Here is a 5,384-nt window from a genome sequence, read left to right on the forward strand (position 1 = left end):
TGTATGAAGATCAGCGAGATTTTGCAGAATTTGAAGGGATTCGAATTGTATGAAGATCAGCGAGATTTTAGAGAAACTTTTAGAAACTGATTTGAAATCAGTTGTGTGTTTTACGATTTTTCTTATTAATGAAATTACGATTTTACCTCCTTGTTGACATAATGTAGTATTTGTTGACATTTTGTTTAGTTTGTGGATTAGTGGCCCATATTGCATCTCATTTCTCAATTTAGCTAAATAATCTCAACCTAACAAGACCATATATATATATATATATATATATATATATATATATATAAAAGTACATGCTTAAATATATTTGTGAATATTAAATTATCTAATTAAATGATTTTTGTTAGTATATAGTCATGTATGTGTACAAGTTACGTTAATACTATATATATGTAGCCATGCACAATGCTTTTTATTATTAATTTAATTAATAGGGATAACTTTTAAATATGTACATTGCCACGTAAGAGTTTCAAATGCCCAACAAATAAAGTTTGTGTATGTCGTGTATCGGTTTCAAGAGCCAGCTAAACAAGTTGTGCATGTTAGTATAATAATAATTCATCTAATTAAATGGAGGAAAAAAATAGAAGGGCCGAGAGGAAGAGTGTGAAGGTGTTATAATTACTTGTAGTAATTTGAGAGACATTTCATAAGATTTCCATATAAAGGAATAGAGACTAGGAAAGAAAGAGTGCTCGAGCTAATGTTCAAGTTCAAGCTCAAAGGGAAGGATGATAGTAGATTACGTGTTCCATCAGGTGTGTATAAATCACACTTTTAATTTTACATATTTTATGTGATTTATTGCTATGTGTTAATTGGAGTGAATATTTGAATGATATGATGTGAGCCTGAAATGATTACGTGTTATTTGATATGGTTTAATATGATGTGGATATGTGATTTGTGCAATGGATATGTTTATCTATAGTATTGGAGTGAATTGATGGAATATAGGGATATGTAAATGGTGCAATGGATATGTTGATGTATGGTATTGGAATCATTCGAATCATGGGATTAAAGAGGATATGTGACTGTCTTGCTCTGGATCTGATATACAATGGCAATGGACCTACGGGTCATATACAATGGCAAAGACCTACGGGTCAAAAAAATATATATGCAAAGAGGGACCTTCGTGGAAAGGTCAAAATGCAAAGAGGGGTCTTTGTGGAAAGGTCAAATCAAAGAAGGGCCTTCGTGGAAAGGTCAAACAAAGAGGAGCCTTCGTGGAAAGGTCAAATAATAAAAAAGGGACCTTCGGGTCGTATACAATGGAAATCCCAGGCAGATCCAGACTTGATCAGTCACATAATATTAAAAAGGATCATAAAGGCCTATGCATATGGATGTGAAATTGTTTATGATATTTATTGTTTCTAGTTATATGGAGTATATTATAGTTAAAGAATATGCTTGATATTTTTGTGACGTGAAATTAAAGGTGATATTTATATACACTGAGTTGTGGCTCATAAAAACCACTAATATTTTTCAGGAAAGATATCGCTGATGTTTTGGTTGATATGAGTTTTAGAAACTCTACGTGCTATCAGGGTTGGCGGCTGACGCATTATAACAACCTTCTCTTCCTCGTCATTTTGCATGTAGACCAATGTATAACATATAGAGTGGTGAGAGAGTCTCAATACAGTTCAAAATATTTTGAAATATGTAATAGATAAATGTTGATTTTTGAGTTTATCTTATATTGACGTTTTACGAATTTTACATGTAGGTTATTTGCTAAAAAATTACATATTTATACAATTATAAGATTACACGACAAAAGGGTTGGTTGGGGTGTGACAACCTCGACTTGGATGGCCTGCATTTTTATGTATGTGTCAGACTGCAAGAGTAGAAGGCTACCCCTAAATTGTAGCAGAAGAGCTATCCCCAAATTGTAGAAGAAGAGAAATCCCTAATTGAACACGACGACGCAGTCACGCATTAATGTAATTGGGTTTTCAAGCGGGTCACTAATATTATTTTATTGCACTTTAAGCCTTGGGCCTTTATATTTTATTGGTATGTAATATTATTTGGTAATGCAAAAAATAATACAACGCTAATTGAAGCCCAAATCTACAATTGCAATAGCGGCTCTTCTTCTACTAAAACCAGAACAAAGGCACCGAATTATAGCATAGCTTTGGAGTCAGACTGTCGAACTGTATAGCATGCACTTGCTTGAAAATTAAAGGTTTGATTATTTGATTGTGGTTTAATTTTTTATTTTGATTTAATGGCATGAGTTTGAAATTATTTGTTATTGATTTTGAATTTCGTCGCCTGAATAGGAAAAAACTTGATTAACTTTTGAGAATTGAGATAATAAAAGTTTTTGAATCAATACAATTTGATATTATAAAAATATGTAGTTTGGCATGAAATCGACATACATATTTTTTAATGTAGTTTCTTATTTCTTATACAAGTTGTAGACTCTAGTGATTTAAAATTATTTTAGTTTTGGAATACAAATTATCTAATAAATCTTGTTTATTCTTGATTACAGTTATGCATCAATATTTTTCTAAAGAACCAAGGAATGATTCAACTTCCAGTGCTCCAAATAATTGGGGTATTGCAACCTCGAATCCAACTGTGAACCAAGATAGAATTAATGTTTCAAGTGTTGAAGCTAATTGGGAAAACATAATTAGTGACCAGAGTCCGATTGTGAATCAAGAAAGAATCAATGTTGCAAGTGTTGAAGTTCATCCGGAAAACATAGTTAGTGACCCGGGGCTACGGATTCCTATTGTTAGTTATGATGTTCATGTAAGGGGTTGCATTAAATGAGAATACATATCTAAGGGGCCTTGCCAACCGAAATGAGCGAGATAACTTCGGATAACTTCGTATGGTAAAGCGAGAGTGAGCTTCCAATTTAAATGGTTTGAGAGACATGTATGGTTGAAATATAGTATTGAAAATGAAGCAACATTTTGTTTTTGGTGTTATCTTTTCAAGCCTATTAATGCCAATCATTTTGGAGATAGGCTTATTCGTGAGTACGGGATTTAGAAATTGGAAAAAGGCGTTTGCTATTTTAGAGAACATGAAGGTTCAGCAAATAGCACATATGATCAGGCCAGAATACTTTTTGAAGGGTTTAAAAATCAAAGACAAAGTGTTGATACAATTTGAGGAAATATGATAAGGAAGATGAAGTCAACTACCGCATTTGCTTGACTGTTTCTTTGGATGTGATTCGATTATTGTTAAGACAGGGATTGTCATTTCGTGGGAATGATGAATCATTTGAGTCTACAAACTAGGGAAACTTTCTAGAGATACTTAAATGGTATCGTCAGCATAAAGAGGAGGTAGTTGCAGTTACATTGGAGAATGCTCCTGGTAATAATCAGATAACTAGTCCTTTGATTCAAAATGAATTACCAAATTGTTGCGCTGTTGAGACTACGAAAGTTATTTTGGAAAATTTTGAAAATCACAAGTTCTCTCTGTAGGTTGATGAAGCGCGAGATTCATCGATAAAAGAGAAAATGGCTTTGGTTATTAGATATGAGAACAATAATGGAGAGATTGTAGAAAGATTCTTAGCTTTGGCACATGTCACTGATACTCCAGCAAAGTCATTGAAGGAAGAGATTGACCCAGTGTTTGCTAAGCATGGTTTATCTTTGTCACGATTAAGAGGTCAAAGCTATCACGGTGCATCAAATATGCGAAATGAGTACAATGGTCTGAAAACCCTTATATTGAAAATGGATCTGCAAAGTAGATCTATTGTTTTGCTCACCAGCTCCAACTAGTAGTGGTAACTGTTACAAAACAACACGGAGCTATAAGTGATTTTTTTCACCATTGTTACTATGATTATAAGCACATGTGGAACATCTTGTAAAGACAAACTACGACAAGCTGAGCATGAGGGAATTATCAAATGTTACAAAACAACACGGAGCTATAAGTGATTTTTTCACCATTGTCACTATGATTATAAGCACATGTGGAATATCTTGTAAAGAGAAACTACGACAAGCTGAGCATGAGGGAATTATCAAATGTCTAGAAAATGAAGAGATAAAAATGGAAGAGGTTTAAATCGAGAGATAAGTTTAAGGCGGTCGGGTGACACTTGATGGGGATCACACTTCACTACTTTGCTTCATCTAAAAGGTATGTGGTTATCGATAATTGAAGTGCTTGAACATATGTATAAAGATGGTACTAATCCAGATAATAGACGCATATAAAAAACATTGAGTATGAGGCTTGGAGCTATGACTTTGTGTTTATTTTACACTTGATGATAGAGTTGCTTGGGTCAACAAATGATTTGTCAACAGTTTTGCAACTTAGGGATCAAAATATAGTTCAAGTCATATCTTTGATTGATACAACTAAAAGGATTTTGCAAGACCTGACAACGACAAGTTCCGCTACAGAAGCGTCCAGGAAATTACAACGACGGCGGGTTGTCTTGTCAATCATTGTTATCACGAAGAAGCTCATTGTCGTCTCCAACCACGACGACGTAGTCACTGAATTTGATGTGAACCAATTCTTGAGACAAGTTGAAGAGTTTTGTATGACAAATTTCATTAATGTCATCAATATAGATGATACCGTCCAAGTTTGGTGTGCGAATGAAGCGAGGCGAACGCGTTACTAATTATCATCACTACAGGGTGGAGGTATGATTTATATATTATTTTTTTGTTATAATAATTATTTAATATTGTATTATATTCTAATTTCATACTCCCTCCATCCCACAAGAATATGCACTCTTTCCTTTTTAGTCAGTCCCACAAGAATATGCACTTTCTAGTTTTGGAAAGTCTTTTCTCTCTAATGAGATAGGCCACATTCTCCACTAACAATTTTAATTACTTTTTCTCTCTATCTCTCTCTTACTTTATCAATTTTACATTAAAACTCGTGCCGAACCCAAAGTGCATATTCATTGGGGATGAAGGGAGTAATACTTATAATTGTTAGGTTCTCAATTTACTTATTCAAGAGAAGGAAAATCATTTCCTAGAAACGAATACAGAATTGCTTATTTGCATTAATTGTTTTAGTCCAAGAAACTCCTTTGCTAGCTTCAATATCGACAAGTTGGTCCATCTCACAGAACTCTGTCCTGATGACTTCTCGTGCACTGAATGTATGACTTTTCCCTATCAACTTAAAACTTATACTCCCTCCGTCCCATAAAAGTTGAGACAAAACTTTTGGGCACGGAGATTAACAATTTATATTAAATAAATAGGAGAGATGAAAAAAGTAGGAAAGATAAGAGATAGTAAAGTAATTGATGGAATAAAGTAAGAGTGATTAGATGTTTTGTCTTTAGTTAAAAAAGGAAATGACTCAACTTTATTGGG

Source organism: Salvia hispanica, chromosome 2 (genome assembly GCF_023119035.1).
Source record: "Salvia hispanica cultivar TCC Black 2014 chromosome 2, UniMelb_Shisp_WGS_1.0, whole genome shotgun sequence".
In the NCBI taxonomy this organism is placed as follows: domain Eukaryota; kingdom Viridiplantae; phylum Streptophyta; class Magnoliopsida; order Lamiales; family Lamiaceae; genus Salvia; species Salvia hispanica.